The sequence below is a fragment of the Triturus cristatus genome, chromosome 1_1 (assembly GCF_964204655.1).
Source record: "Triturus cristatus chromosome 1_1, aTriCri1.1, whole genome shotgun sequence".
NCBI classification, from domain to species: domain Eukaryota; kingdom Metazoa; phylum Chordata; class Amphibia; order Caudata; family Salamandridae; genus Triturus; species Triturus cristatus.
Window position 1 is genome coordinate 35403326 of NC_140579.1, and position 6770 is coordinate 35410095.

The 6770-nt window shown below is 47.4% G+C and overlaps 1 pseudogene; it reads left to right on the forward strand.

Moving 5' to 3' along the window:
* The first annotated feature begins 2258 nt into the window (after positions 1 to 2258).
* Positions 2259 to 5471, forward strand: LOC146869266 (uncharacterized; annotated as a pseudogene).
* The last annotated feature ends 1299 nt before the right edge of the window (positions 5472 to 6770 follow it).

Genomic DNA, 6770 nt, shown 5'->3' on the forward strand with positions numbered 1-6770 from the left:
CGGGATGCCATGACACAGCAGGTTCAGGTCTAGGTTAGGAGGTCTCACAGTGTTTTATGCTGTGCTTGGGCTCCACTATTGCACAGCAGGTTCAGGTCTAGGTTAGGGGGTCTCACAGTGTTTTATGCGGTGCTTGGGCTCCACTATGGCACAGCAGGTTCAGGTCTAGGTTAGGGGGTCTCACAGTGTTTTATGCTGTGCTTGGGCTCCACTATGACACAGCAGGTTCAGGTCTAGGTTAGGGGGTCTCACAGTGTTTTATGCTGTGCTTGGGCTCCACTATGGCGCAGTAGGTTCAGGTCTAGGTTAGGGGGTCTCACAGTGTTTTATGCTGTGCTTGGGCTCCACTATGACACAGCAGGTTTAGGGATAGGTTAGGGGGTCTCACAGTGTTTTATGCTGTGCTTGGGCTCCACTATGACACAGCAGGTTCAGGTCTAGGTTAGGGGGTCTCACAGTGTTTTATGCTGTGCTTGGGCTCCACTATGGCACAGCAGGTTCAGGTCTAGGTTAGGGGGTCTCACAGTGTTTATGATGTGCTTGGACTCCACTGTTTCTCACTCTAGAGAGCTGTTAAACCTGTATGGCTGGAGGAGGAGCAGGTCTTCAAGTGCAAGTGTGCATCTCTCCCTCCTCAGCCCTGGTGGGGTGCAAGGAGTAGGCAAGGGAAGGGTGACTTCATCCTCAGCAGCGTCCGACCCAGAGCATAGTGTCAAGTTTACAGACTGCCTATGTGTGTCACTTCCATGATTACAGTTTACGAATTACATCACACTTCTAAATGTGTGATGCCTTAAGTGACACGATCACTGATAAAACCAAAGTAAGAACATCCATTTAAAGAGATAAATATCACAGATTACCCACTCTGAGTGATGAGAAACTCTCGCATAGCCTGAAACTGCTGTGAAACCCCTGACATAGAAGATTGCAAACCACGGCAAGTGAACAGAACCGCCAGATGCCTCTCAGTATGAGGACAGAAAGCACTTTTAAGTGTGTCCTAGAGCTGTGTTAATGACTCTAATATTAAAAGTGGACAAAAGCAACAGAAAAGGCTACAAATGCATACATACCAACCTGTTTAAAGTTCTATTTATTACCACGACCCAGCCTTTGCAGAATCTGTAAACAAGAACAAACAACCAGTATTTTTCTCTTGGAATTGTGGTCACCCCTAGCCCCGTTAGCAGCAGGCTGTGTCCATGGAAGATGCTGTTAAGTCCAGCTCTGTCCAATAGGGACGCGGATGCAGACCCTGCAGCAATGTCTCTTCTCAATAGCCATGCTGGAGCAGGACCACTCTTGAGTGGTGACTTTGGCTCTGTCTGGTATCCGGTGACGTCACTCTCAACACAGTGGCGTCCGTCCGGTTCTGGGGTGGGAGACAATTGCGTTGGCCCTTCTGTTCTTCACTGTGGGGAGAGTTGGTCAGGCCGATGGTTTAGTCGTGCTCAGTGGAGGGGATGGGTGGTTGTGCCTACAGGTTTGGCCACATGAGTTTCACGTGCCCCTACACGGGACAGGCCCCCTTTCCAACCAACAGGAGGAAGAATGCTGGCTTCCTGAAGCAGGGGTGGGCTGCAGGCCATGATGTCATCGGTGGTCCACTTCTCTTAGCCAGTTTTACCAAAAGCAAGGTGACAAGTTGGGGTTCAGCTATCCTGATACCAGTCAAGTGTTGTGGGCCTCGACTACCAACGGCACAGAGAGAACTTGCAGAAACTGGAGTGAGGGCATGTGTGCTTTGAGGGATGGGTCTGTGTAAATGTAGGGACAACCATGTGGCAGAAGGGGCTGCACTGTGGCTCGCCCTCAGGATACTACAGATGTGTCAATTATTTTAGAGAGTGGCATACCTACTTTTACCACTTACCACTATTTCTACCAAAGGATTATTGGGTACAATTCCCAAAGTATATTGTAAAGTTCTGTACAAAAGGTGTGTGGTTTTTTTAAATGTAAATTTATGAACCACGTCTCTCATGTGTCACATCCAGTCCCCAGTTAATGTATTGCAATGGATATAACTTATTTCAAACCCTGATGTGAACCAGTCATTAAACTCCCACTGCACCGGGCAACAATTCAGTCTCAGTACCTTACTGAGAGGCATGTCGTTTTTTGAAACTACAAAGAACAGAGGAAGGAGGCGGTTCATTAAATCTTAAGATAACCCTGTCTGGTAGACATACAGACAACCACCGCTGCTCAGACACCTGCACCTCAAACCACCGATGAGACAGCAACAGCGTGAAATGGCGCTGAGAACGTTCTCTGTGGCCGTGGTTTGCACAGTGGTTGCCGGTTGCTGGACCATCGTGTCAGGGACGGCCACTTCCATGTGCGACATCTACGAGTGGGACCAGCTGGGATCCCCGGGAGTGTTAGACCCGACCTGCTTTGGCTTCCCCTTGGAGGGGTTCAGGGTCTTCAACAAATGCCGCACGTGGAGAAGTGTGGCTCAATGGTTAGAGCGGCAGACCCTGATGCAGAGGTCTGGCCCGGGACCAGGGTTCAATTCCCGCCTTGGCGGCTCTTGGATTCAATTTCCCCGGACCTGATAATTCTCGCCTCGGTGCCTATTCTAATCATGGGTCCCACTGTGCAACTCTGGGCAATAGCTTGCTTAATCTCCACAACGGCCCCCACAGCGCTAGGATGCCTGGCTTCACCTTGGGGGGTGCCCAGGAATGGACATCTCACAAGAAAAACAGGAAGGGTTCCACAGCGGTATGAATACAGCGCTACGAGACCCCTGGGTAGAAGTGCGCTATATAAGTACAAATACATTTACATTTACAGTGAGGAACATGGAGGTGGATCTAAGAGAGGTTCCAGTGGACGTGGACACCCTCTGCCTGGTGTTAGACGTACCAACCGTCCCTACAGACTCGTTCTCCAGGTATCAGAACCTGACCCGGCTCTTTCTGTATGGATCGTTTCATATTTCTGGAAGAGCCTTCAATGATGCTGCCAACCTGAGACAGCTGGGAATCAAAGGAGATACTAGGCACACCCAACCCGTAGACATGGATGATCAGGTGTTTGGCGGATTGGAGAATCTAACACACTTGGAACTCAGAAATTCGAAAATTGATGCAGCTTTTCCCAAAAATCTTTTTAAACCCTTACATAGAATACAAGTGATAGCCTTGTCTGAGAATGAGGTTAGTAGGCTGTACAGACTGACCACTATGCTTCAGTCACTGGCTTCTCTGAAGGTCCTGGAAATCACGAGGAATGCTATTGTTGCAGCTCGGGAGGCGGACTGCATTGAGACAATCAACATCAGAGAGAGCACAATTTTCTTTCCAAGGATTACCAGCCTCGATTTGTCAAGCAATGACCTAAAAAGTGTGGAGAAAAATGCACTTTGCAACTTCCCTCATCTTACTCTCCTCAAGGTAGAGGCAACTGCTCTTAAGGTCATCGAGCTTCTCTGGTCTGGAATAAAGAGCATTGAAATGCTGTCCTTAAATGCCATGAAAAATCAGGACTATCTGAAGATTAAAGATGTCTGCTCTGTGGTGTCTCGGCTGGGGGTCAGGAACTTGACAGTTGCTCAAAACTTTATTTCAGATGTTCCCGCTGAGACCTTTGAAGGATGCTCCATGCTGTTGTCTCTCAACATGTCCGGCAACCTCCTTAGAGCTTTTACGAATGATATGGCAAAGAAACTGCTGAACCTGAGGTCCCTTGTTCTCTCTGTAAACAAGATAGAAAGCATAGACCTGTGTGCACCCGGGACCCCCAATGTTCTGTCCAACCTCACACACCTGGATCTGTCTTTCAACCTCATCACCAATCTCGGCTCCGGGCAGCTCTTCTGCCTGGCTAATCTGGAAACACTGGATCTCAGTAGTAATCACCTTATGTCCCTGGACAAGGACGCCTTTGTTGGTCTTGACAGACTGAATTCTCTGCAGCTGGATTACAATAAACTCTTTTTGCTTGAGAACTTCTATTTTGATCACTTGAGTAGTGTAAGGGTGCTGGGCCTCAGGGGCAACATACTCAAGAACCAGCATAGCTCCCTGACCGCGAAGAGCGAGCTTCAGGAGCTGTCCATCAGCTTTGAGACTGCTATGGAATTAAAAATCGAACAGAAAGAACTCACTACTCTTACTTTGGAAGCAAAGTCTACAATAATGCACAAACAACTGCAGCTTACTTGAAGTCCTTCACATTAGTGCACCAGAGATTCGTATTCGCTGGTGCAAGGACTTCAAATTTGTGAAAGAACTTCACCTACGAGAAAACCACATATTGTTATGTTTACCACTTGGGGTCTCAGAGACTGAAGGCTTGGGGCTCCTGTCTTTTACTAACATTGAATATTTGTACTACAGTTCATCTGCAGATATGCCTATCCATAAATCCTTCAGCCCCTTGAATAACAGCCTGCAGCATCTTCACAATTTACGCCATCTCCATATAAAAAACCTAAAGTTGGACATAAAGAAGAGTTTCCTGACTCCTGAGCAGCTGTTCTGGAAACTAACATACCTTAGAACCTTGATCCTGGAGGATTCTGGGATAGAGGACTTTACTGCTACCATGTTTAGAGACCTTGTCTCTCTGGAACTCCTAATCTTGAAGTCCCAGCCTGTGAAAACCCTACAGGAGGGTCTGCTCGAACACGTGGAAAGTAAGTGCTACATCTACCTGAAGGATGTACCCCTGGATTGTTTGTGTGAACAATCCTGGATCAGAAGATGGGTGACCACTCACCCCCAAGTGAGCGTGCTAGAGCTGGGAATCCAGACATGCTCTCTTGGGCCACAGGAGCTGAATTTCGCAATTTCTTGGAGAAATACTGCAGCTTGCTGATAGGATACCATCTCTTCATTGGGACTTTCTCCTTCAACATGTTGTTCCTGATCACGGTCCTGCTGTATCACAAGGTGCGCTGGTACCTCCTGTATCTCTACTACATGCTCAGGACCTGGTGGAACTATCGTGGGAGACGCGACAGAAAGAGGCAATATGACTTTGACGCCTTTGTCTCTTACAGCAGCTGCGATGAGGCTTGGGTTGTCCGCGAGTTCCTGCCCAACTTGGAAGAGAGGGGACCCCTGTTCTTTAAAGTGTGTCTGCATGGCAGGGACTTTGAGGTCGGCAAAGACATCTTAGATAACATCATGGACAGCATTTATAGGAGCCGCTGGGTGGTGTGTCTGATCAGCCGCCATTACCTGTGCAGCCACTGATGCTCCTTGGAAGTGCGGATGGCCACATACCGCCTTCTTGTAGAAAGCAAGGATTCCTTGGTGATGGTGTTCCTGGAGAAAGTGTCCATGAGGAGCCTCTCCCGCTACCACCAACTGGCCAAACTGGTAAAGAAGGAAACCTACCTGGAGTGGAAGGAGGAATTGGACCAGCAGCCTCTGTTCTGGGCCCGACTGCGGAAAGCCATTGGAGGGAATGGAGCTGAGCAATATCCTTGGGAAATGAATGTGGTGTCTTGAATGTCATGGCGTTTCGCACTATCTTCTATGGTTAAGGGTGCGGTGTCATTGGATGGAGTATTGTATTAAGGTAGGGTCTGCTTTGGATGTAGATGTGGTGTTTGGATATGTTGGCAGGATGTGGCAATATCTCCTTGGAACATGGATGTAGTGCCTTGGAATATTGTCATCATGTTTTGCAGTATGTTTTGTGGTTAAGGGTGCAGCGTCATTGAATGGAGTGTTTTATTGTGGTATTATCACCTTTGGTTATAAATGTGGTGTTTTGCTTTGTTGGCAGGGTGTGGGGTATTATCTCCTTGGGATGTGGATGTGGTGTCTAGGAATGTCGTCATGATGTTTCGCATTATCTTCTATGGTTAAGAGTGCAGTGTCATGGGATGGAGTCGCAAATTAATTGGGGTCTGCTTTGAATATAGATGTGGTGTTTTGGGTTGTTGGCACTGTGTGTTGGCATTATCCTCTTAGGATATGGATGTGGTGCCTTTGAAAGTCGTCATGGTGTTTTGCATTATCTTCTGTGATTACAGGTGTGGTGTCATGGGATGGATTGTTTTATTATGGTATTAAGTGTTTTGGTTACAGATGTGGTGTTTTGCTTTGTTGGCAGGACGCAGTGGCATTATCTCCTTTGGATATGGATGTGGTGTCTAGGAATGTCTTCATGGTATTTTGCATTATCTTCTATGGTTAATGGTACAGTGTCGGGGGATGGAGTAGTGTATTAATTAGGGTCTGTTTTGAATATAGATGAGGTGTTTTGGTATGTTGGCAGAGCGTGTTGGCATAATCTCCTTGGGATATGGATGTGGTGCCTTTGAAAGTCGTCATGATGTTTCAAATAAGCTTCTGTGGCTAAAGGGGCAATGTCATGGGATGGAATGTTGCATTATGGATTTTTCTGCTTTGTTTGCAGATGTGCTTTTTAGGTCTCGCCTGAGCCAGAGCATGTGCTGCCCAGGCAAGAATTTTAGTTACTGGGTTTCAAAAAGCCGACCACAGCTTTTTGTGAGGCATAGAGCATGCGGTTACGCGCATAAGCGCGTGCGCCTCGCTGCGCCTCTCCATCTTGCTTGCCCATCTACGCTCCTCCCCCTTCTTCACCACAGTGCGCGTTTCGCGGCCACGCGTCTTTTTGTTGTTTGCTTGTTATCCACTGTATGCGAGTTTATTATCTGCTTGTAAGCAAGCAAAGCGGTTTACCAATGTCTATAAACTTTTGGTTTTAGATCTTTCCACCTCACTACTCTTCCAAAGTTGTTAAAATTCATCTAATTTAAACACAAAAGCCATGCAGCA